We start from the raw sequence: 27,418 nt of genomic DNA, 5'->3' as shown, positions 1-27,418 counted from the left end.
ACCATCTTTCTAGATTCCATATATATGTATTAATATATGGCATTTGGCTTTCTTTTTCTGACTTATATACCCTGAGGAAATCAGAATTAAAAAAGACACATCCACCCTAGTGTTCACTGTAGCACTGTTTACAACAGCCAGGATTTGGAAGCACCTAGACGTCCATCTGCAGATGAATGGATAAGGAAGCTGTGGTACATAAACACAATGGAATATCAATCAGCTATAAAAGGGAGTGCATTTGAGTCAGCTCTAATGAGGTGGATGATCCCAGAGCCTATTATATAGTGCTTATTCTTATAGACACTTGCTCCTTGGAAGAAAAGCTATGACCAACCTAGACAGCATATTAAAAAGCAAAGACATTACTTTGCCAACAAAGGTCCGTCTAGTCAAGGCTATGGTTTTTCCAGTGGTCATGTATGGATGTGAGAGTTGGACTATAAAGAAAGCTGAGCGCCAAAGAACTGATGCTTTTGAACTGTGGTGTTGCAGAAGACTCTTGAGAGACTCTTGGACTGTACTGAAATCCAACCAGTCCATCCTAAAGGAGATCAGTCCTGTGTGTTCATTGGAAGGACTGATGTTGAAGCTGAAAATCCAATACTTTGGCCACCTGATGCGAAGAACTGACTCATTGGAAAAGACCCTAATGCTGGGAAAGATTGAGGGCAGGGGGAGAAGGGGTCGACAGAGGATGAGATGGCTGGATGGCATCACTGACTCAACGGAGATGAGTTTGGGTAAACTCCAGGAGTTTGTGATGGACAGGGAGGCCTGGCATGCTGCAGTCCATGGGGTCGCAGAGTCGGACATGACTGAGCGACTGAAATGAACTGAATTCTTATTTAGCAGGTTCTTTTACCCACTTGGAACCAGGGATGGGTTAAGATTCCTGTGGGTTTCAGAGGCATTATGTCCCAGGAAGAAAATAAAGGAGCAGAAAGAACAGGCGATGTGAATCTGTGCAGAGATTTCCTGCAGATTAACAATGAGAAGTCCGATATCCTTGATACTCTGCATGTTGAGAAACTGCCACCCTCAGAATGGCTCTAAGGCTTTATGTCCCCCACACCCCAGAGTGAGACCACCATGTCTAAAACTGTGACAACATTCCCCAAATCCCTTCTCTGCTCTGGTGCTTTTCCTTAGCACTTAGAAACATCAAGTGCATGAACTAGTTGAATGATTCATCTTGTGTATTGCTCATCTCCCCCACAAAGCTCTGTGGAGGTGGGAGTTTTGTCTTTCTTGTTTCCTGTTCTATTTCTAGCCCTTGAAATAGGTTGGCACATGGTATATGCTTCCTCAGTATAACACATGAACAAAGGGTTGCTTCAAACTTGTGTTCAAATACTGATCCTGCTACTTACCAGCAGCTGGAGTCTCAAACCATGAGCTCTCTGAGTAGGATCTGGCATGCCTTCAGACCTCTGGGGCCTCAGGGAACTCCAACGTTAACAGGATACCTTTCTGTTTCCCCTACTTGTCCCTCTTCAGTAGCAACATCTCATGTCTTCCTTAGAAAGAAAGTATATCTCTACTCAAAAGATGACTTCAAGAGCAGATTTGTAGTTGCAGAGTGGGAGGGAGAGGGAAGGACTGGGAGTCTGGGGTTAGGAGGTGCAAACAATTACATTTAGGACAGATAAACAAGGTCCTACTGCACAGCACAGGGAACTATATCCAATTTCCTGGGATCAACCATAGTGGAAAAGAATATTGAAAAAGAATGTAAATATGTGTATAACTGAGTCACACTGCTGTACAGCAGAAATTAGCACAACACTGTAAATCAACTATACTTCAATTTAAAAAAAGAAAGAGATGATTTGCAATCAGGGAGCCTGCAAAAACAGCCGTACTGAGTCTTTCTGGGGGAGCCCAGTGGAATGTGCAATGCCCCAGCTGCCTCAGCTGTCCCCAGCGCTAATGAATTATTTCCATCTTTACCATCAGCTGGGGTCACAAGTGAGAGTATTGTTCTTGGACGAGAACACGCGTCCTCGAGAAACTCGCACTTGGGGTGACCTCACCCACAGGTCAGACTGTCTGCGTCTCCGGGGCAGACAGAAGGCGCGTTTGAATTACAGCCTCAGGAAGCTCCCTCCTCTGCGAGCTTAGAATCAGACTTCCCCAGGTCCCCAGAGGAAGAGTGGGCAAAGTGAGGTGTCAGTGAAAGAACTCAGGTCCAGAGAATGTTACAGGAGTTAACACCCACCAAGGTTTAAATTAAAAAGTGTCTGTGTGTGTGTCTGAGTGTGTGTGTGTCTGTGTGTGTGTGTATGTGTGTGTAGGGAGGGAAGGTAGCAGGAACCATGAGAAAAGAGATAGCAAACTTCCTTAAATAAGACTTGAGTCACTAACTCACAAGGTCTTTTTTTTCAAACTTTAAACTTTTAATTTTGTATGGGGGTATAGCAGATTAACAATATCGTGATAGTTTCAGGTGAACAGCGAAAGGACTCATCCATACCTATACATGTATCCATTCTCCCCTAAACTCCCCTCCCATCCAGGCTGCCACATGACATCGAGCAGAGTTCCTTGTGCTATACAGTAGGTTTTTACTGGCTATCCATTTTAAATATAGCAGTGTGTACATATCCATCCTAAGTTCCCTAGCTATCCCTTCCCTTAGTGGCAACCATAAATTCTTTTTCTAAGTCTATGAGTTAAGTTCATTTGTATCATTTCTTTTTAGATTCCACATATAAGGGATGTCATATGATATTTCTCCTCTGTCTGACTTACTTCACTCAGTATGACAATCTCTAGGTCCATCCATGTTGCTGCAAATGGCATCACTTTGTTCTTTTTAGTGACTGAGTAATATTTCATTGTATATATGTACCACTCTGCTTGCCTATAAAGCAAGAGAATGGACTACATCATTCCCTGCTGAGTGTTTGTAACACACTGTAACTCCCAACCCCCAAAAAACACTGCCAACAAATCTGATTTTCTAGATTTTTTTTAAAAAAATGCGATGAATTTTCTATGTATGATAATCCTACAGTTTTGTAAACAGCTATCCTGTCCAATTCTTTTGAATTTGTCATAGTTCCTTATCTACGGTCTGGATTTCCCTACAAAATCACTGTGTATGTGTGCACATGTAAATAATTATGACTTTATATCCACTTATTTTAAAAAGTGCAATGAAAATGGTTTCTATTTGTTGAGGACTCATTTTATGTTAGAATCTGAGCTCTTTATTCCTTTCTCATCTTGACAACAATGCTATGAGATTTATGAATAAAAGCCATCCAAGCTCAGACAGTTCAAGCGCCATCAAGGTTCAGGTTGAAGTCTCTTGGACTCCAGTGACTGCAGTGTTTGCCTCTATTCCACTGAGGAATGAAGAGGAAAGCTTAGCTGTTCCTGCCTACTTGTATATTTGCCTCTTTTCCTTATATCCATTCCTGTCCCCTGCTTGCCTCTACACTTGCGGAAACTACATTTCCCATGTTCCACTGCCTTCTGACTCTTGGATGGGTTCGACCCATCAGAGGCACTGGCAGAAACTGTTAGGCATAAAATAAGCTACAAGGATCTATTGTACAACATGAGGAATACAGCCAATATTTTACAATAACTATGAATTAAATACAACCTTTAAAAATTGTGAATCAGTACATGCACCCCAGTGTTCTTTGCAGCACTATTTACAATAGCCAAGACGTGGAAACAACATAAATGTCCATCAACTGATAAACAGACAAAGCAGATGTGGTACATATATTGAACGTAATATTACTCAGCCATAAAAAAGAATGAAATAATGCCATTTGCAACAACATGGATGAACCTAGAGATTATTACACTAAGTAAGAGAGACAGAGAAAGACAAATATATGATATGGCTTATATGTGGAATCTAAAAAATAAAGAAAGAAAGATACAAATGAACTTGCACACAAAACAGAAACAGACCCACAGACTTAGAAAACAGACTCATGGTTACCAAATGGGAAAAGGTGGAGAGGGATAAATTAGAAGTTTTGGATTAACATAACACTACTATATAGAAAATAGATAACCAACAAAGACATACTGTATAGCCCAGGGAACTACACTCAGTATTTTGTAATAACCTAAAGGAAAAAAAATATGAAAAAGAATTTATGTATGTGTGTGTATATATGGGCTTCCCTGGTGGCTGAGTGTGTATATATATAGAGAGATATAACTGACAACTTAGCTGTGCACGTGAAACATTGTAAATCAACTATACCTCAATTTAAAAGTTAGAAATAAAAAAAGTGAATCACTATATTATACACCTGTTTAGTTTATGTAATACTGAACCGTATAGCAACTACCCACAGAAAAACTACAGCACAAGCTGTAAAGAGAGAAGGCTGGGTATGTTTACCCCCGCCCCCAACTTCTGCTTCCAGCAGAATCTCCACTGCAGCTCCAGCTCCTGGTGGATACCCCCTGGCTTCTGAACTCTGATGACAACACCTATTCCTGTTACCTCTCCAGCCATCAGGTGGTAGAGCAGTTGCTAACCCCTGGGTCATCGCCCCTCCTGTTTCGTCTCTCAGCTCTCCCATCACGTGTAACCAGTTCCCTGTATTATGTCACCTCTGTTTGAAAAATCCAAGGCTGGTTTCCACTTTCCTGCCTGAGCTCTGGCTGACGTGCACCTTCTATCAGAAGACAAACAAGCATTATTCAGAGCATGTATCAACATTACAACCACGGTTGGAATCAAAGCGCAGAATAAAGGGGACATCGATGGCCATCAGCATGGTTTAAACCATCCGAAGGTTGTGTTACCCCGAGAACCAGTGGGGGAATCATCACAGGGCTTTGCTGTCAGAACTAACGCTCATCCATTGCTTTTACTGGCTGTGTGACTTCAGTAAGCTATTTTAGCCTCTCTGAATCTCATTTCCATCAATACACAAAACCTGTTACAGTTAACAGGTAACACAAAACGGTGTTACAGTATCACCGGATGAGCCAGAACTTCTGTGTGGAGAGTATTATATAGCAGAGCCCAACTCCTGACATGCAGGAGGCAACCGATAAATGTTACTCATTTTTCTTTCATTCTCAGGAATCTGAAAGATTTCAAAAGGACTGAAAATCAACATTTTTCTAGAAGGGTGAGAGACATGCAATGCTTTAAATGCAGGAGGAGATGGGAAGAATGACGTTTAAAATGATCAGGTATGAGCTAAGGAACATGACCTGAAAGAATGCAAAAACATGCGAGATTTAGGGTGGGGTTGGGGCCCAGAGAAGACAAATATGACAAAAATGTTTTTGTGTGAAGGCTTTTTTTTTTCCTTTGGTATCACTCAGCGAGGAAATGTTTATTTAGCTTCTCTTCAACCCAGGGCTAGGGGAGTGATGTGAGAAAAACTGGCCTTACACTGGGTATTAAGACCTAGCCTGGCAATCAGGAAACCTGGGTGCTGGCCCTGCTCACCTCCCAGCTCTGGACCTTGGCATCCCCTTCTGCTGATAGATTATTAAGTCAGCGGCCTGCACCTCAGGATCACCACCGCAGTTCTTCAAACACCTGTTTTCCCAGGGTCTGTGATTACAGTCTGATCCAAGGCCTTCCCGGAAGGACACCTTGCACAGTTACTCCTAAAAGCTCCAGACTCGAACGTGCACTCCTGCAGAATCCTTTGACGTTCCCCTCTGGTTCTTTCTCAAATCCTGAACATACGCGGACTGAAGAGGAATCAAGGAAAGGGGATGGTTTTGTTCTGGGTTCTGCGTTTGCCTGTTTCAAAATCTTCCCTGCGTCTGCACAAAGCCCTCTCCTTCCTAGGTGCCCCCTCAATGCGAGTCGGGGAGAGGTACCTGGGATGTCTACATCATCCATTTCACCCCAGAGGGACAGAGTCTCTGGGCGCCCATCACTGACCCAAAGTGCAGATCTCAGCTGATCACCGGAGGCCTTTTATTTTTTTCCTCTCCCATCAGTTGCCACGTTGCCGCGGAGATTCCCAGTTTTCCCCCCAGCCCACGCCTGACCTCTTACCTCTGCCCGCCGCTCAGATGGCCCAGGGAAATCCTGGGAGGGTCTGCCAGGAGTGGCAGCCAAGGTAACCCATCTGCCTCCTTATCTACGAGCCGGGCAACTTCCCCCAATTCTTCCCAAGAGGAAGACTGCTCAGGCAGCGGGCTCGGCAGGGCTGCCAGCCCTAGGCCAGTTGGGGAAGGGGCCAGGGAGGCAGGCCAGCCCGTCCACCGCTTCCCTGACTCCCTGCATCCCTCCCAGCCCTTCCCCCCGCCAGGCCCCCCTCCCCCTTCATCGCTCGAGTGCCCTTGGTTGGTTCCCCGTTTCTGCATCATGGACTTCAAAGTCAGATGGGCAAAGTCAAGTCGAGAGGGTTTCCATTCAACATCCATTCAAACACTCCAGGGGCGCACTTTAAACAGGGGCGCCCTGATACCCTCAAGTACTGCCCCACACTTCTAGGATGGCCCTCCTCATCTGAATTCATCACTGACTGCTTTGTTTTCCATCTGAGGCTCTTACCTGTGTGGTTTCCTGTGCGAAAGGCATCACCTAGTTACATTTCAAATAAGACAAAAAACAAAAAAAGAGACTGTATGCCTGACCTTTTTTTTTCAAATCCCCAACAACACAGAACTCTGCATCTGATACCTTGGTTGGGTTGGGGGTGGGGGTGGGGATTGGCATGAATTGTTAAATTAGTCAGAGAGATCTGACCGACAGCGAACACTGTTTTTCTGCTCTGACTTGAGCAGAACATTCAGTGGCTCACTGGTTCTCTCCTCCCCTCATCCTGTCCCTCAGTTAATCACTGCGTTATTTCTGGAAGACCTGCTGTGTGCCAGACACCACAGCACCTGCTAGGGCTGTAGCAGTGGAAAAAACACACAGTATTCTCAAATCCGTGCTCCCAGGCCTGTCAGAAGAGCACACGTCTATAAAGAAAGCTACTCTCTCTCTTTGCTATTTCAAAATCCAGACTTGACTAATTCAAACTGCCCCCGCAAGAAAAGCAAATCGTTAGGATATATAATGTCTAAAAAGTCCTGTAACTCAACTGTCTGCTCCAAAGATAGGAAACTTAACAGGTCTGTGTTAAATCACACTCTCCAGTTTAGTCCACTCTCCCCTGTGGTCCATAGAGCCTATGTCTTTTTAGACTTTTTCTTCCTTTTATGTTTGATTTCTACTCCCAGTCTCTCCCTCATAAACCTCATTCTATTTAATATATATCCTTTTATATGCTTGTGACCTTGTAAATTAAGTTTTTCATGTATGTGGATGTGTGTTTACATTGAAGGTTTGGTGTTCAAAATCACAACCTGTTCACTTTTCTCAGTTGGAATTTGTATGAGATCTGTACAGGTTGCTATAACTTAGATGTCTAACGAGTTCATGTAGAATGCTGCAGAGTATTTGCATAAGTTTCCTATGGCTACTGCAAAAAAAAAGGAAAATAAAAATGCCACAAACTTAAACCAGACAAATGTATAACCTGATAGTCCTCGAGGTGAGAAGTCTGGAATGGGTCTCACCAGGCTAGGGGCAGAGCTGCAGTCCTTCCAGGAATGGATCTGTTCTCTAGGCTTTCTGGCTTGAGGGGAGAGGCCGTCTCCCTGCCCTTTTCAGCTTCTAGAGGTCACTGGATTCCTTAGTCCGTGGCCCCTTCCTCCAGCTTCAAAGCCAGGAATGGCAGGTCAAGTCATTCTCATCTCTGTCCCACTGACACTGGTTCTCTTGTCTCCTGCTCCCACTTTAAAGGACTGCTGTGATGACACTGGGCCCAGGATAATCTACTGAATACTTGAAGATCGGCTGGTTGGCAAGCTTACTTCCATCCACAGCCTACAAATTCTCCTAAGCTGTGTAAGGTAACATATTCTCAGTGTCCAGGGGTTAGGACACGGACTATCGGGGGGAGTGGTGGGGAGGATGGAGGGAGCTTTATTCTGCCTTTCATGGTACCCCATGGTGTATAGTCACCATATTTTCATTAACCCAGGCTTCTATCTCCAGGGAAATGAAAGACTCCAGTGTCTTACTAAAATAATGCCTCTGTGTTCATCCTTGCAGCTCTATGAGAATATTTCTCTAGGAGATAGACACATACACAGCTCCCCCAGGGATGGTATTACTGAATGCTATGTAATATTCATAGTTATGATACTATATGATTTCAGAAAAAAACAACAAATACTCACTTTCTGACTCTCAAGCAAGCCAGCAGTATTTCTATAGAATGTATCTGAAGCAGACTGGAGAGGTCTTCCCAATTTCTGCTCTCTCTCCACTTTCTGGGCACATGGTAAGTGGCCCGTCTCTGACCCCTTAGACATGGTCATGGGACACTTGGGCCAATGACGTGGGAGTGGAAGAGGGAATGGTTCCACAGACCCAAGTTTTAGGAAGACAGCTTCATCTGCCATGGAGATCAGACTCCCATGGCGACCCAGAGCCTTTGCTGAGCTGGGTGCCCGAGTGACTCCAACAGACGGGGACTAGCCTGGCCCTTAGCAACCAGCTGGATGTCGTCAGAAAAAAAATAAAATGTTTGTTTTGTCAAGCCACTGGATCATGTGGTCTTTGTTACTGCACCATAAAGTAGCCTATACTGACCAATACATCTTTAAAACCAGAAAGAATCAAAGTTTCAAGTTTATTCAGATGTAGAGAAGGTTTATAAAGCACTTTTTATCATTTTCTTCTATTTTTTCCTCCAGATTTATAAGCCCACTTTCTCCTGTCTCCCATGCACACTGATAAGTTACATTGAAATCATCTCTCTACTTGATTTTCTTGCCCATCAGTCCCTCTACATGACAATGTGGTCCTTGAGTGCTAGGACTGTGTTTTCTTGTCATGCCCACGTGCAAAGGCAGTCAGGAACTGGCACATTTGTAGCGGTCATATAATGTCGATCCAATTTTACAAACACCAGCTGAGACTCAGAGAGCACAGGAGACTGGCCAACATCACATCTCCAGGAATAAGAAGGATGAGAATCCAGGTCTCACTACAATATAATCCCTCCTTAGCCAGCTCAGGGGGAGACACCCCATGATAACCCAGGACCGACCCCTTTCTGCCTTGCCCACCACACACAGATACAGGCATCGAAGCTTACGCACAAAGACAATTGCATGGATTCCTTAGTGACTGCATGGATTCCCCTCCTCATTTGCCAAGAAGGTGGAAATGATGGCTTTGACGTCTATTTCTGATGAAGTTAGCATCTGGGCTAATTGCTTCTCAGCATCTCTGTTACACATTTGCTAATACTTCCTCTTTGCTCAATTGCAGAAAGAACTTCGACTACCCTGCTTCATCAGATGAGAGATCACAGACTGTGATGTAAGCCCAGCCTCTCAGGAGACATAAACAACTCAAACCAGCAAGTGTTCCTGGAAGTAAATACAGACTGCAAGGTACAGGGACATACAGGGAGGTTCCAGCGGTGAACAGGGCCCACATTTGGTTTAAAATATAAATTAAAGCTTGAATGAGGGAGAAACCAAAATGATCCATTTCCTCTAATATTATCTTAAGTGTGGTTGACGGTGATCCCAAAAGGACTCCAGGGCTTGGCGGTCGGCAGATGGTGCGGCTCCCCTTATCAGTCCATCAGCTGGGCTAACATGACCCTGTGGAAATGTTTTTGTCCGTTGCATCTGTGCAAATAAACACTGGCAACGTCTACTATCGAGCTGCTTGCCTGTAAAGTGATCTAAGTGATGTCAACTTAATTCACAAACGATGGCTCACCTCCAGTTGGACCTAAAACACTAATCTGCTAATTCCTCTGATTTTCCCTTTTCTTCTTGCTCTTGACCCTGACAGATTATCACCCTGAAAGTGAGTCCATCATTCCAAATCAGAGGGTCCCATTTTGTTTCCAGGACTTGAACTTCTTTTTCTTTGCAAAGGAATGATAGTGTGGCCCCAGAGGGCTAGAGGTGATTGTTTAATTGCTCTCCCCATGGTGATGAGAACTCAGAGGTCTGCAATATGGAGGCTAAAGGAGTTGACCAGCCTTTAATGGCCCCAGGGGATGCTAAATGTTTGTGCATGATGTAAGAAAGCTGGAGCCTTGACAAGGACCTCTAGATGGGACAATAGAACAGAGAGGTCCAGAGCCCAAGATCTGGACCTGGGTTTGAATTCTTCTCTACCATGCAGTAGCCTCAGGCCCTGGAGTGATTGACTCAAATCTTCCCAGCCTTTTCACAGCTCACCTGGAAAAGAGGATCATAGTAGACACGGACAAGGTCATTGCGAGAAATCAAATAATCTATGCAAGTATTAACACAGTCTCTGAGTGAACTATAACGCGGATAAGAAGAATAGTCATCATAGGGATTCCCGGGTGGCTCAGTGGTGAAGAATCTGCCTGCTACTTCAGGTGACATGGGTTCGATCCCTGGTCCGGGAAGATCCCACATGCCACGGAGCAGCTGAGCCCGTGGGCTACAACCACTGAGCCCGAGCTCTAGGGCCCGGGAACCACAAATACCGAGCCCACAGGCCCCCGAGTCCCTGCTCCACAGCAAGAGAAGCACTGCAATGAGAAGCCTGTGCCTGGCAGCTAGAGAGGAGCCCCCACTCTCCACGACTAGAGAAAAGCCCGTGTACCAGTGAAGATTCAGTACAGGCAAACAATAAACCAATAAGTAAAATTATATATCAAAAACAAATAGTCACTGTAGATATGCCATTGGGTGATGGCTCCACATTCCGGCTGGAAGGACACCAGGCCTGACCTTAAGACTTCAAGAACTAAGAACGTGGCCCAGGACACACAGATCTCTGGGATCTGGGGGTGCAGGAAATTCTAGAGGACAGGAAAGGGTCTTCCAGGTAGACCAGAGGTACCATCTTGGAACGTGATGGCAGTGGTGAGGTTCTGAAGATCACGGGCAATGGAGATGCTCGAGGAGGTGACAGCTACAAGGAATGTTCCCTCCACTGAAACGAGAGAGAGAGAAATCAACTTTGCCGGAAGAGCCTGTTAGCTGTGGCTGCTGAAAAGGCAGTAGCTCTCCAAGTAATCTCCAGAGGAGTGGTCACTCTGGGGCTTCTGCTAGCAGGGTAAGATGGTACCACCCAAGGTAGAAGAAGGGGTGGGGGTTACTTTCTTTTTCAAAACTCTTCAATGGCTTCCCATGACTGCAGGAGGAAAATAAAACTACTTTCCACGGCCAGTAGGGCAGCCCCTTCCTAACTCTACAGCATCAGCAGCCCCACAGTCCCCTTAAGCATCTCCCTCCAGCCCCACTAGCCTTCTCTATGTTCAGACACCTCCCACTCCTTCCAAGCTCACAGCCTTTGCAACATCAGTCTCCCTAGATGCTCGAGCATCTTTCACTTCTTCCGAGAAGCCTCTCTCTTGGCTGCGTCTCTCAGCTGTCCTGCAGGTCTAGGGGAGAATGACTTCCACCATGACTGGTCCCTGAGGGCATCCAGTCCCTGGTTAATTTTTCTTAACCTCTGTCAGTACGTCCTCCTTTAATAGTTCTTCAAAATCCCCAATTGCCTGAGAATCTTGACTGTCATCTCCTGCCCAAATCAGGAAAACACAATGTCAGAGACGCCAAGGTTACAGAGCACACGGACCCTCCCATCACTCTACGAAGTTTACGCCTGCCTCCTCCACCGTGGACAGAGAAGCCGGGAGGGCTACAGTTCACGGGGTCGCAGAGAGTCGGACATGATTGAGCGACTAAGCACACACACTTCCACCATGGCTGCAGGATCAGCTTATACACTGCGGACGATCGGCACGGTTTAAGAAGCTGAGAGGAAACTGCCGCGTGGCTGGTCAAGGGAAACAGGCACACAAATGGAGCTGAGGGTGCTCGAGCCCACGGTGTTTCCCAGACTGTCCGCACCTGGACCGCACTGTCGTCACGTGGTCGGAGGCCACTCCAGCTTAAAGCAATTTCAGCTGAACGTAAGCCTTTGGCTGGTGGAAATGTGGAAATGAGAATGGGGAGCTGTAATTGCCCTCCCTGAAGTGATTATCCGGAGAATTTCAGTGCCTTTGTGGTATCTCAGGACGTGTGAGAATTTCTCACCGGGGGGACCTGAAGAATACAGAGCTGATCAGAAAATTGGAAGAACTGCTTTGGCGTGGTGTGTAAAAAGGTGAAGGTCTGCACTTTCTGAATGCTTTTGGAATCCCAGCGTGATCCACGGCAAACGCCTTAGAAGACTCACTTTGAAAATTCATCAAAAATCATTTACAGCCCTCCCCCTCCCCTATACCACTCAATCCTAAAGGAAATCAACCCAGAATGTTCATTGGAAGGACTGATGCTAAAGCTGAAGCTCTTTAGAAGCGTTAGAGGAACAATCAATCCCTGGTTAAGGGAGCCGACTCATTGGAAAAGACCCTGATGCTGGGAAAGATTGAGGGCAGGAGAAGAAGGGGATGACAGAGGATGAGATGGTTGGATGGTATCACCGACTCAATGGATTTGAGTTTGAGCAAACTCTGGGAGATAGTGAAGGACAGGGAAGCTTGGCATGCTGCAGTCCATGGGGTCACGAAGAGTCGGACACGACTGAGTGACTGAACAACCCTCCCCCACAATGTTACCGGTGGTTTACTGAAGGTGTGTCATTTTCAACATGGCGATTCCGGTCTGGCCTCCTTAACCATGACCCTAAACTGCAAACACTCTAAGGAATTCCTAAGAGGTGGAGACTTGAAGCTTCAAATCCTAGAGGCCACTAGTGACTTGGAAATCAAACATCCGTCTATAGCATCTCAGACCCAACTGCCCGACTCATGCATTACCCCACAGTGGGGTCCCACCTTAGCTCCAAAGGGGCCAAAGATTCTCATGTGCTTGACACCTATGAGCTCGAGTGGGTGTTTGTCATTCTTGGTTGCTCCTCAGCCATCCCCCTTCCTTTTGGGCATCTCACAATGTGGCATGCACGGTCTCATGGCAAATCAGACCACTCTAGTCACGGTAACTCCTCTTGGAGACACCCGAAAAGTGAGTGAAACGTGCTAACCTTAGCAAATTGAATAGCATCATCCAAGGGTTTGAATCTTTAGCAGATTGGCTGCTGGTCAGAAAAGAAAGAGGTTGGAATCTGTTCATTTTGGAAGTGAGCCAATACCTTGTTCCTCTATTAGCTAGAATATAGCTGCAAAACACTACAAATCACAGGCCTTCATGACAATTTGAAACCATCGACATAAAAAGGTAGATGTGAGAGCCTGCTTAGTAGAGCAGATAATGCTAACACCCCACCTAGGCCCCACTGATGTCTGTGGGCTCTGTGTGTATACCTTGGCTTCTGTGTATTCACAACAGCCAGATGTGGGGCTCTTTGAGGGGCTGACCTTGGCTGATGGAGCTGGCTTTACTCAGCAGGCCTGAAAGGCTACAGTTCCTCGGACTTCATGTCCATCCCCATTGTCCTGGGGGCAGCTCTTAACCAATAACTGACAGGTGCAGTCATAGGGATTCCCCACCTCCCTTGCCCCAGATAACAAGGCATAGCTTGCCTCTCGAAGTTCCCCACATGAGATCAGCCCGAAGCTCTCCATGGTGGGACTCAGTCTGAACTTGTCATCTTCCTTGACACCTTCTTCTGCCCTGTCCTGCTCCCCTGTCCCCCATGACCGCCCCACCCTCACCCCCAAGCCTTGCCTTGTACCTGAGACATCTGAAGGTCTGTGCTGGGGTCATCTCAGCTCCATCAACTCTGATAAACCAGCAGCAGCATTCTGAGATATGAGGATGAGAAAGGGTAGACATATTTTGGAGATGAACCCCTGATCATATATATGCTTTGCAAATATTTTCTGCCATTCTGCAGGTTGCCTTTTCACTCTGTTGACTGTTTCCTTTTTCTGCAGAAGCTGTTTAGTTTGCTGTCATCCCACATGTCTATTTTTAGTTTGGTTTTTTTTTTTTTTTTTGCCTGTGCTTTTGGTGTCGGAGCCATGAAATCATCCCAAGATGAACGTCATGAATCTTTCCTCCTGGGTTTTCTTGCAGGAGTTTCATCTACAGTCAACAATAATGTATGCACACTTAAAACATGTTAAGAGGATCTCTCTCATACTGTGTTCTTGTTACAATAAAATTAAAAGGGGAGACAGATTTGCATGAGAAACAATTAAAAGAGTTACTATTGACGTAAAAAGGCCCGAAGTGGCAAGTGGCTGTGTAGTATATTAAACACATTCAAGACCCTTCCCTCCGTTAAGCTGACAGTCCAGTGAGAATGAGGCCCAGATCCATATTTATATCCTATAGTCCATCTATCTATGTACTACATTATACATAGCATATACACATATTTATATATTCACAAGTATATACTAAATCATATATTCTATAGTATTTGTGTGTGTGTGTGTGTGTTTAGATGTTCAGTCGTGTCCAATTCTTTGTGACCCCATGGTCTGCAACCTGCAGGCTCCTTCATCCATCGGATTTTTCCAGGCAACAATAGTGGAGTGGGTTGCCATTTTCTCCTCCAAGGGATTTTCCTGACCCGGGGATCAAATCTGCATCTCCTACGTCTCCTGCTTTGGCAGGCAGATTCTTTACCACTGAGCCACCTGGGAAGCCCTATAGTACATATGGCATACTATATATGTATATATTATACACTATTACTATAATAATTTAGTATATAGACAAAATTAACTAGGAAGAATTAAATGCCTACATGCTAAACTTGCAGCCAACCTATGGCTGAAACACACATGAATATCTTACGATTCCTTCTCTCAAAGAAAAGTTTGTGGGAAAAACAGTCTGGTTCCCTTGGCATCATCCTTAAAGGGCTGAATGAGGCATGACTCAAAAAAATCAGTCTTTCTTCAAAACCAGCTTCTAGGGATGTAACATCCAAGAAAATATCTAAAGGCGTTCGTGGCTACATCTATTTCAGGACCACTTCTTGGGAGTAATGTGTTCCATAAGTTTCCTGCAGTGGGACAGGGTGAGGAGCGGAAAGACTGGAGCAGCAGATAAATATGGGCTTGGATGTGGCCTCTCCCTCTGACTAGCCCTGGGGCACTGCAGTTTCAAATATTAGAATGCATGTGAAATGGGACAGCCACCACTCCCCTCCCTAGTCCATAGTATAGGATTCTTTTTTTAAAATTAACTTATTTATAAAATTTTTACTTATGTACTTATTTTATTGGAGTATAGTTGCTTTACACAGCTGCGTCAGTTTCTGACGTACAGCCAAGTGAATCAGGCGTACGTCTACATGTATCCCCTCTCTTTTGGATTTGCTTCCCATTTAGGTCACCACAGAGCACCGAGTAGAGTTGCTTGTGCTATACACTGGGCTCTCATTAGTTACCTAGTTTATACGTAGTAGTGGATATGCGTCAATCCCAATCTCCCAATTCATCTCACCCACCCCTTTTCCCCCCTTGATATGTTGGTTCTCCACATCTAAGTCCCTATTTCTACTTTTCAAACAAGATCATGGATTCCACTTTGTAAAGGGCCTAGCTTGGTACCTGACATACAATAGGACTCAGTAAAGTTTATCTTCTGTCTGTTCTACACCTTACTCTTCTCTTTCAAGGAATCAGACCTAATGAATACAGAGATGGACTGAATCAAGAAGCTGAAAAATGGTCTAAACCAAAGGACTTTTGAAAATAGGGCTTGGTAAGCTCCTTGAAGGCAGAGGCTAATTCTTTTAAGTATTCAGTACAGTGCCAAGCCTGCTAGAATTGCCCTATAAACATTAAAATTGAGAGTTGCTTAAGAACTGGATTTTGGTCTCAGTTTCCTTGGAGAGGTCGCCACCTGGTGGACAGACATCAAAACAGCACACCTCTAGAACCAGTGTCTTTCTTCAGCGCTCCTGCTCAGTGGCTTGGTAGCGTCTGACTCTTTGCGACCCCAAGGACTATAGCCCACCAGGCTCCTCTGTCCATGGAATTTTCCAAGTAAGAATGCTGGAGTGGGTTGCCATTTCCTCCTCCAGGGATCTTCCCAACCCAGGGATCGAACCCAGGTCTCCTGCATCTACTGCATTGGTAGGCAGATCCTTTACCACTGAGTCACCTGGGAATGCTGACAGTTCTACCCGCTACCATAACCAGTCCGTCCTAAAGGAGATCAGTCCTGGGTGTTCATTGGAAGGACTGATGTTGAAGCTGAAACTCCAATACTTTGTCCACCTGATGCGAAGAGCTGACTCATTGGGAAAGAACCTGATGCTGGGAAAGATTGAGGGCAGGAGGAGAAGGGGATGACAGAGGATGAGATGGTTGGGTGGTATCACCGACTCAATGGACATGGGTTTGGGTAGACTCTGGGAGTTGGTGGTGGACGGGGAGGCCTTGCGTGTTGCGGTTCTTGGGGTCGCAAAGAGTCAGACACGACTAAGCGACTGAGCAACTGAACTGAACCATTTATGGCGCCTGGGAGTCTGCTCAAGTAACAGTGAGTTTGAAAAGAAGCAGAAAGAGGACTTTAGAAGGAAAACAGAAACTTCTTCAAGTTCTAGAAAGATCGATGCATTTTCTCGCTTCTAATCCCATGGACAGAGGAACCTCACAGGCTATACAGTCCATTGGGTCACAAAAGAGTCGGACATGACTTAGCAACTAAACAACAGCAAATCGTTTGCTTAGAGAATCCATCTTGCCCCATTTACTGGCCCTAAGAATTATGAGTCAAAATTAGCACCCAAAATCCTCAAACTTCAAAGCACATTAACCATCTCCAAAAGTAACCGTAAACTAGGCCATGTGACAAGACCAAGACAAAAGCCATATTGAGTTGTTCTCAATAAACCCTATAGAAGTACCTGGTCTCTGCTGCTCTGAGCATTTGGAGATCTAAGAAATAAAGTCATCTTTTATGAAAATACACTTGCTACACACAATTTATTCTCCAAATGATGGATATATCAATAAATCAGAGCAGAAAGGAAATTCTCAATGAGAATGAAACTCCTAGGCTCTGAGTCAATGAATCTGTGATAAATTGGAAAGAGCATGACTTTAGAAGCCAGATGAGTCTGGGTTAAAACTCCAGATAAGTAGTCAACCGTTCTAAGGCTTAGTTTCCTCATCTGTGAACACCACTCGGCCATGTCTAGCTTGGTTCCCAAGTCAGCACCACCACGCCGGGTGGAAGAGTCTCCAGCAGCCCCAGTGGCCAGAGGTAAACCACACCACGCATCTGTGCAAATGTTCGGGCTTCCTTTATGGTGACATGTCATGTGGCGCTGCATCGTTCAGATAATAACCCAGTTTCACCAATCAGGTATTTTTCCAGTGAGTCCATGGAAGTTTGAGGTCAAAGAAGCACTTACTAAATAATGCCCATGAGTTTCCTGAACAGAGCTTTCAAGCCAAGCCTATAATGTAAGGAAAGCGCTGCCCACTTCCATCAATTCATCTCTGCCTTTGCTTCCTGAAAGGTCCCAATTAGCGATTGTGATCAGCTCCACTTGGGGAGACTGCAGACTCTCTCAGCTAACTGGCCCAAGGAAGAGAAGAGGGACTTGAGTGGAGTTCACGTGACGTGGGCTGACCTTTGTCTTCACCTTTCCCAGCAGTTATTTCCTGCACTGAAAGCGGAAGCTGAAAGGATACTTAGCATGGGGGCAAAAGCCCTTGCGTTGGCATTAGGGAAAAGTAAACGGGGTTTGGGATGCCAGGGATAAAGACAGTTATTACAATGGAACTGTATCCCCACCCCCAGAACAGAACACTTGCCCACATCCCTTACTGACCAATCTTAGCGTCCTTCCATGTTTCTAGAGATGGCAAAAGATTCCAGCAGACTCATTTCCTGCCTGCCATGTTGGAAAGATGGCACTGGTTTCTCAGTTGAGATCCTTGTGCTGAAATCTGAATTCTTCTCTGTGTTATCCTTGAACAGAATCCTGGATATGACACGGACTTAGGGCTTGGACTGGGAATTACACACAGTCCACGAGGGGAAATAATCAGTGGAGAAAATCCTCCATGCACAGTCAGAAAACCCTGACGTGAGCCCTAGAACCAGCAGTTTACTGGTCTGTGTCACCGTTAATAAAGCTTCAGTTTCTTAATCCACAAAATAGGAAAAAGATTCTTCCCCAGCAGAATCCTGTCATGAAAAGTGAGATTATTCCCTTCCTTTTGTTGTTGTTGGTGTGAAGTCACTGTGTCCAGCTTATTTGTAACCCCATGAACTATAGCCCGCCAGACTCCTCTGGACTTGGGGTTTCCCAGGCAAGAACACTGGAGTGGGTTGCCATTTCCTTTTCCAGGGGATCTTCCTGACCCATGTCTCCTGTGCTGGCGGGTAGATTCTTTACCACTGAACCATCAGGGAAGTCCCTCCCTTCCTTTGTAAGATCATAAAAGTGTACACTGAAGTCACCTACAAAAAGTGTTTACTGTAGTGCCTGACACACAGCAGAAGCTCAAAAAAAAAAAAAAGATGTTTTGTCCTTATGAGTATCAGGGAGGCAAATATTGTTGAACCCATTTTATGGAGACAACTCAGTGTGGCTCTTTGAAGATCACAACCCAGTAAGGCTTGCGGTTGGATGGGGCCTGAAACAATAGCAAAAGCTTATGCCCTCCCCCTCTACAGTAGGGATCCTAACTCTTTGCTGGGCATCAGAATTTCTTGGGAGCCTGGTTAAAAATGAACATTCCAGGGCCTCATACCAGATTCTAATTATGGGCAGGCCTCAGATCTAATGTAGAAAGTCCCTTAATTCCTCTCATTCACATTTAGATATTATTATTATTACAGAGAGCAGTAGTATTCATATCACTATTAGTTTTTACTTTTACAACTAAGGTGAAAGTTCAGCATAGTTCCCAGTTCAGAGATTCCGAGAAAAAACATCATCCCATGCATTCATGAACACACACACAAATGTAAAAAGTAACATTGGATTCTACTCATTCCAAATGGTCATACAGAATAAATTGACTAAAATCCCCTGGACCAAGTAAATGTATATTTTAATAAATTTGTTCATTTAAGAATTGTTTCGTGAGCATAAAAATTGTTAAATCTCTCAAAGAGTCTCCAGGTTTTTAGGGAGATTATTTGGATAATGTGAAAGACTGGGAAAGTGAAATTCATTTGTTCATCCAGCAAACATGTTTCTTATCAATGTTAGTCACTGGGATAAGTGTGAGAGATTCAGAAATCAGTAAGATTGGAAGCTTCATAAAGCCCCAGATAGTGTCTGTCTTGTTGGGAAAACAGATACACTTAAGTAGATCAAATAATTCTAGGATACGGTAAGGGCTATTGATGAAAAAAAAGTATCAGGGTGCTGTGACAGAACTGTTGGGAGCCAGGAGAGTGAGACAGAATGCTCTTTCTGAAGAGCAGACATTTGAGCTGAAAAAAGGAGGCAGGGAGGGCTTGGTTGTGTGCAGAGCCAGCCGGACCAGCAAGTGCAAAGGCCCTGAGGCAGGAAGGAGCTTGGTAGGTTCATGAGCCGGAAAGCAGCCCTGGGAGCTGGCGGTGGGGGCCAGGGCAGGTTGACGTGAGGGGGACTGGAGAAGAGTCGGGGTCACGCAAGGCCCCGGGGGCCCTGGCCAGGAGTTTGAACTTGACTCCACATGGAGTTGGGCAGCCACTGGAAAATTTTGAATGGGAGAAGCTGTTAAATACCTCCCAAGACAATCCCTCTGGCCACTGGAGAATGGATTTGGAGGAGATCAGAGCAGAAGCAGCAGGAGAACAGTGAAGTGTCTCACAGCAAGGGAGGCCGCCCGCGGGGAGCGACGCAGGCTCTGTCTCATTGCTGCCCCTGGATTCGTGGTTACACAAGCCGCAAGTGTCCTCATGGGGACCTGAAACAAAGTCCCTGTTGGCTGTGACCTCGAGCCTGAGGATCCTGTTTCTCTCTGTCTCCCCCAGGCCAACTGCCTCCAGGAGAGCCTCTGTCCCCTCCACTTGCTCCCATGAAGCACAAGTCCTTGAGAAAAACAGGGGCCACTCCCACTGCAGGCGCCTCTGTCTCCTGCACCAGGCTGGGGATGCCTCAGTTAACCCACTGGTTCCCAAGGGAGATGGCGAGGCCCCCAGGGGACCTCTGGCAATGTCCGTGGACGTTCTTGGTCATCCCCAGTGGGGAGCAGATGCTACTCCCATCTGCCGGGCCAGGCCCAGGATGCTGTAATACATCCTGCAATATGCAGACAGTCCCCTCGACAGAGAGTCGCCCAGACCGGAATGTCAACAGTGCTGGCATTGAAAAAACCCTGGCTGATATGTGGAGTCTAAATGAATTGTACAAATGAACTGCTTTACAAAACAGAAATAGAGTCACAGGTGTAGAAAACAAACTTATGGTCCCCAAGGGGGGAAAGTGTGGGGAGAGATAAACCGGGAGATTGGGATTGATACACACACACTACTGTATAACCTACTGTGTTAGGGAACTCTGCTCAATACTCTATAAAGACCTATATGGGAAAAGTGTTAAAGTCACTCAGTCCTGTCCGACTCTTTGCAACCTCATGGACTGTAGCCCAGCAGGCTCCTCTGTCCGTGGGATTCTCCAGGCCAGAATACTGGAGTGGGTAGCCATTCCCCTCAGGGATTGAACCCCGGTCTCCCACATGGCAGGCAGATTCTTTACTGCTGAGCCACAAGGGAAGCACTATATGGGAAAAGAATCTTTAAAAGAGTAGATATACAAACATAAGTATGTATAACTGAGTCACCTCTCTGTACGATAGAAACTAACACAACATTGTAAATCAACCAACCCTGGCTTAGAGGTTCAGCCAAACTTTATTTCTTCTCCTCTAAAGACAAGGTCTGCCACTGCAGTTCCCCAAAGGATAAGGAAGAATTCAAATCTTTGTAAACAAGGCACAGAAAAGAAAAACAGCATGCATTGATTGACCTACTGTATGCAGGCCACTGCACTTTACATGTGTTAACTCATTTCCTGGGGGTAGGGGGTGTTTTTATTTATTGATTGTTTATTTGCAGCACACCTATGTAAGATGGTGGGATTCCCTGGTGGCTCAGACGGTTAAGAGTCTGCCTGCAACGTGGGAGACCCGGGTTGGATCCCTGGATCAGGAAGATCCCTTGGAGGAGGAAATGGCAACCCACTCCAATATTCTGGCCTGGAAAATGCCATGGATGGAGGAGCCTGGCGGGCTACAGTCCATGGGGTCACAAAGAGTTGGACCCAACTGAGCGACTTCACAGCTGTGTACGAGGGTACTTTCATTACTACTACAGAAGGCTAAACTGAGATCCCTGTGGGGTAAAGGAAACCTTCAAAGTCACAGAGCTGGGATTCAAACCCACAGCTCACTGGCTCCCAGCATGGTGCCCTTTTCTGAATTCCAGAGAAGCTCCCAGGACAGCAAGGGAAATGGGGCAGTGAAGTTTCCATTTGGAGAAGTCTGGTGTCTTGCCTGGGAAATGTAAATAATTTAGAGTGCAGGGGCTGAGGTAATCATCCTGTCTGGTTTCACGGGCCACCCAGACAGAGCACTGAGCCCACCTCCCACCATTCCGTCCCTCAACGCACCCTGCTCCCATTCCCGCCTCCCTGCAGATTCCGTCCCCCAATGCACCCTGCCCCCATACCCTTCTCCCTGCAGATTCCGTCCCTCAACGCACCCTGCTCCCATTCCCGCCTCCCTGCAGATGCTTGCTGTTCCTGGGGGCTGAACCTTCTTCTCAACCAGAAGGAACACAGCGAGAGGTGAAAATACCATTTGGCAGCCAAGTTCCTCAAGCAGAGAAGCACTATTACAGGCTGAGTAGATGGTATGGGGGCAAAACTCGATCAGCACCTGTTGATTTGACACCAACTGTATACAAGGCTCCATGCTCAGAATAGTGAGGACTGGGAAGGTAAGAAACATCACATGAACCCCTTTCATTCATTATAAAATGGTTTATCAGGCAAATATTCTATGCCAAGCCAAAAGCGAGGCTTAAAGATATCAAGATGGAAAAATAAGACCCCCCTGACCTATACACATAGGTACCTTGAGGTCAGAGGACCTGTTATGAATTATATAAATAAATGAGTGCTAATTTATTAATAAAAGTGCCATTAAGATATGGATTGAAAGCAACAGTGAACTAGGGACAGAAGAGACAGACAAGGTCCCAGGTGGATAAATGAATGAATCAAAATAAAAAAGGAACAAGTGTCATTCAAAGTGCAGCTGAAGTTCTGGGAAAAGAAGGTACAGAAGCGAAATCTGACCTGCAGGAGAGAAATCAGGAAAAATTCCGTGACCAAATGGCTTTTCATGTTAGCAAGATTCAGACATGTGGGTAGGAGACAGCTTGCATCCTGGAAAGGGGGAATGAGTCAAAACTCTGGAAAAAGGCCTTCTCAGCCTAGAAGTCATGTTATCCAGAAGCCAGAGCCATCTGGGGAAAAAAAAAAGGATGCAGAGAGAATGGCCCAGGTGTCCATCACAGGGGAGACAGAATTTGGAGCCCTTCTCCTATCGTCCCACTGAGGCTCACAGAATACAAAGTAGGTGCTTTTATTAACCCATTTAACAGATGGGAACGATGGAACACCCAGCTACAATCCCAGCAGAAAAGCAGTGAAGCCCAGCTGGGATCCAGCCCTTTGGTTCAAAGCAGGTGACTGCAACCTACAGAGTGTGGGCTCAATCTGGCTTGTCACCTGTGTTTATAAATAAAGCTTTATGGGAACACAGACATGCCCGTCCACTTGCACAGCCTATGGCTATGATGGCGGAGCTGAGTAGTCAGACAGAGACCATCCGGTCCGAAAAGCCTCACGTAGTTTACTACATGGCTCTTTCCAGAAAAAGCCCGCCCAAAGCTCCCTTCCTTGGCTCCAGTGGCCCAGCGCGTCCTGGGCTGGCATCAGCAGATGGACCCCTCCACGTGGGGGCCCCTGCCAGCCACTCCCCACTCTGCTGGGGAGGCTGAGCCCCAGGGTCTTCTCAGGACGTAGAAAGCCCAGTAAGCAAGCACATCCCTGGAGCACTGGAATTCCTGTGGCATCTCCACTATTTATATTACAAACACCACAAGAACTCATTTTTCATGCTATTTCAGCTGAAAACAGCCAAGGCAGGCCTCCAGAGATCAGGGCGGTGGGGGCAAGCGGGCTTGTGCTGCCGGCCTCCGCTGACCAGCCGGCCCCAGGTGGCGGGCCCAGGTGCGCCGGGCCCGGGACGGGGGGCTTGAGGAGTGAGGACAGGAGGAGGGCGAAGGCGCCTCGTGGGAATCGGGGCCGCCTCTCAGTGAAAAGAGCCCGAGGACACGAGCTGGCGTCCACCCATCCACCTTGTTCGATACCCCAACAAGGCTCACTAATTGAAATAGACTCAAACCCAGTGGAATCCAGATGTTGGTATAGACGCATTCACACAAAGCACAGGGACACACGCTCCAGTGGAAAGGCAGCAAACCATGAGCAGAGGCATTTGAGGGGCCGGGGGCTCACCTCCTGGTCTTTATCTCAACCACTTGCTTCTGGTTTGTTTTCCTTTCATGGCACTTAGGCAAAGAGAAGGAGAAGAAAAAAAAAAAAAAGGCAAAACCCTAACTCAGAATTATCTTGCATTTCTCCCCATACAATTGGAAATTCCACAAGCGTTGGTTGCTCACTGGTGTATACCTGGGCCCAGCACAGAGCCTGGAACATAGTGTGTGTTCAATTAACCGCTGTTGACTGAATGCATGGTTCTTTTGTCATGTCTAGCAGACGATTCACAAGAAACATACATTACTCTTAGAATTTTTTTATAACAACCCTATTTTAAAATAGTATCAGTCAAATCAAAGAATGGAAATTGACATCTTATTTAGCAAATATTTATTGACTACCTACTGTGAGTTCACATCACCAATTTTCCCTCACCCCTAGAAAGCTGTGCACTATACGCCATTCAGAATAAATCTTCAATGAATATTTGTGACCACACAAATTGCACCATGGCAGTTACCACCTACTTTGAGGATGATATATAAAAAGAGTAGAAATAATGACTCATCTTTAAGAGATTAAATATTCCAATGAGCACACCACCACAACCTCCAAGAGTCTGGAAGGCATTTTCCTGGGAGATAATAAAACTGAATCACAACCATAGCGTAGAGAAGAATCCAACGCTGTTTTGGAGAAGTTCTCAATGAGCATTTCGAGGCCAGCAACTTCTGTGAATAAACAAGTCAGCATTTACAGCAGTCTGCAACACAACGTTTGGCCCCTGATAGGCTTCATTCCAGCTGCCTCCATCGAGCTTCAGACTTTGAAGATCAAAGTCAAGGCACAAAATGAACTTGAAATGTTGCAAAGCCAACAGCTTATGGATGAACTTTTTTGGCGAACCCAATACAAAGCGTCTGAGAGTTTACCTGCATGAATATGTGCTTTGTCTAAGGCAGGAGACACTGAGGCATATTTGGACTCATTTTCTCCCCCTTCACAAACATAGTCTTTATTTTAAAGGCCACTCATTAATGTCAAGTAAGAAAAGATGCCCACAGAATAGCCAAGATTGCAAAATAATGGTTGGCCTGACTGTGCTACTTATGTCTGGCTCTCCAGTCAGACAAGGCTGGTGTTTGGATATAACAACAAACTCCATGGCTCTGTGGGTCAAGCTGTCACACTGAGCTTTTATTATTAAACATCCTTGGGTCAGACTCATTGTTACCTAGACCACATCTGCCAGCTGTTAAGTGGTGCCAGTGCAGTAGGGGGAAGTGAAGGGCAACTGAGAAGATGAAAAAAAAAGCTTGAAAAAGTGAAATAAACATCCTTAAGCATATCTCGCCATGTTTCAGAACTATGAAAAAGAAAGAAAAAGTATGGATCTATAATACATGGAGCAGCAGAGAAATCCTTTCATCCTAAGGAAAAAAAAAAAAGCTGCAAACCAATAATGTAACTGATGCTGCAGTCTTTAAGAAAGACTGTTGAAATAACACGTTCTGGAGAGGGTGTGGAGAAAACAGAACTGTTGATGGGAATGTAAATTGGTGCAGCCACTATGGAAAACAGTATGGAGGTTCCTCAAAAACCCACAAATAGAGTTGCCAGATGATCCAGCAATCCCAGTCCTGGGCACATACCCAAAGAAAACTATAGTCTGAAAAAAATGCACTCACCCCTACATTCATAGCAGTGCCATTTTTAACAGCCAAGACATGGAAACAACTTAAATGTCCACTGACTGATGAATAGATAAAGAAGCTGTGATACACACACACACACCCCACCCCACCCCAGAATACTGCTCAGCCATAAAAAAGAAAGAAGTAATGCCACCTGCAGCAACAGGGATGGACCTAGAGATCATCCTGCTAAGTAACCAAGTAAGTGTTAGTCGCTCAGTCGTGTCTGGCTCTGTGTGACCCCAGGGACTGTAGCCCGACAGGCTCCTCTGTCCATGGGATTCTCCAGGCAAGAATACTGGAGTGGGCTGCCTGTCCTCCTCCAGGGGATCTTCCCAACCCAGGGATCGAACCTGAGTCTCCTGCACTGCAGGCAGATTCTTTACATTCTGAACCACCAAGACAAATACCATACAATATCACTTACATGTGAAATCTAAAATGTGACACAAATGAACTTATCTACAAAGCAGAAACAGAGTCACAGACATAGAGAACAGGCTGGTGGTTGCCAAGGATGAGGAGTGGAGCAGGATGGATTGAGTGTTTGGGATTAGCAGATGGAAACTATTACATATATTTTACAACAAGGTCCTACTGTATAACACCAGGAACTACATTCAATATCCTATGATAAACCACAATGACAAATATACATATGTATAACTGAATCACTTTGCTGTACAGCAAAAACTAACACAACATGTAAATCAACTATCCTTAGACAAAATAAAGATTGTTAAAGGATGGGTTATCAAACATTATCTCTTCATTCCACAAATAAGAATTAATCACCTGCCTAAGGTGCTAGGAAAAAGAAGACCAGTCTCTGCCCTTGACAAGTACGATTAACTCCTTAGAAACAGGTTGAAATTTGCTAGTGGCCTTCCATGACCCAGGTCTGGGGCTAGGCTTCATATTAATAAATGTCATTCATCTATTCAGTAAGTGCTGGTTAAGCATGTACGATACATACTTTCTTCTAGGCTCTGGGGGTACATTCAACAGACAAAAATCCCAACTTCATGCATCTCAGTGTAAATCTATAAACTACTACCCTCGGATATTATTCCAGTTTCATGGAGATGAAGTGAGATTAGACATAACCCACTCAAGGTCACATACGAACCCCACCAGAGCCAGGACTCCAGCCCTGACCACCTTCAGACTGACTTCCCACAAATGCCCGTGAGGACCACCTGGCGAAGAGCACGCGGGTCAGGTTAGCTAATAACAGCAACTTGTGTTTGCTTTTACCTCTGCTTTTGCACAGACACACTTTGACTATTAGATCCACAGTTGTATTTTTCACTTCTGCCAAAATAACAACAAAAACAGTAGTAAAATAACAACCATGGTAACAGCAGCAAGTCATAATAGTGCTTTCTCATTTTTATCCAAACACATAGCCCTTTCAGCCCTTATGTTTGGCCTGTAGACAGAGCCAGAGTTAACAAGAAATATTTCACTGTGTGTTCAGCATTGTTGTAAGGAGTTGTCAGCACAACCACAATGATCATCAGCAGACGGACCCTTGCCAGCCTTCATGCTGAGGAGGTGAGGTGATAGCCAAGGTGGGGCCAGGGGAAAATGGTGGGGGAGGAGGCCCATGTATAAGGGACAGCTTCTTCTCAGCCTGAGCGGATGGTCACCTTGCAAAAAGGAAGCCAAGTGGGGCCAGAACTTCTGATTTCTTTGAAGGAAGCCAGAAATCTGCATGCTATATCAAATCTCCCCAAATTTCAATATTGGCAATACATTCAAAAAAATATGTGTATCAACATTTTGCTAGCTAAAAGGTACATATTTCAGTGTTAAATCTGGCACAGGCCTCTGCGTTATTCCAAATGTTCTGTCCAGCAAATATCATGCACGTTAAATAGTATTTTAATTGGTAAAGAATCTGCCTGCAATGCAGATTAGGCATAACTGAACCTGGTTTGATTCCTGGGTTGGGAAGATCTGCTGGAGAAGGGATAGCTACCCACTCCAGTATTCTTGGGCTTCCCTTGTGGCTCAGCTGGTAAAGAATCCGCCTGCAATGCAGGAGACCTGGGTTCGATTCCTGGGTTGGGGAGATCCCCTGGAGAAGGGAAAGGCTACCTACTCCAGTATTCTCACCTAGAGAATTCCATGGACTATATAGTCCATGGGGTCGCAAAGAGTCAGACACAACTGAGTGACTTTCACTTTCATAATTATTTAGACTACCTCTCAATGATCTTATCTTTTCCACATTTAGAGACATGCCACGAAACCACCTATGCAGAGAAGGGTAAAAGGCATTTATATCAAATTGCATTATAGTCTAAGT

General features: G+C 45.5%; 1 long non-coding RNA gene across 1 annotated transcript; it reads right to left on the bottom strand.

The window, feature by feature from the left end:
• Nucleotides 1-8,626: 8,626 nt before the first annotated feature.
• LOC145514897 (uncharacterized) lies at nucleotides 8,627-18,310 on the bottom strand. The gene is made up of 4 exons (XR_014060551.1): nucleotides 17,732-18,310; nucleotides 13,661-13,730; nucleotides 10,747-10,951; nucleotides 8,627-10,221 (listed from the first exon to the last, which is right to left on the bottom strand). It is a non-coding gene; the product is annotated as an uncharacterized LOC145514897 (long non-coding RNA).
• Nucleotides 18,311-27,418: the final 9,108 nt, after the last annotated feature.

This window comes from Giraffa tippelskirchi, chromosome 7, assembly GCF_054371585.1.
Source record: "Giraffa tippelskirchi isolate mGirTip1 chromosome 7, T2T-mGirTip1v1.2.pri, whole genome shotgun sequence".
Taxonomy (NCBI): Eukaryota; Metazoa; Chordata; class Mammalia; order Artiodactyla; family Giraffidae; genus Giraffa; species Giraffa tippelskirchi.
This window is presented reverse-complemented; position numbering and strand designations above follow the sequence as displayed.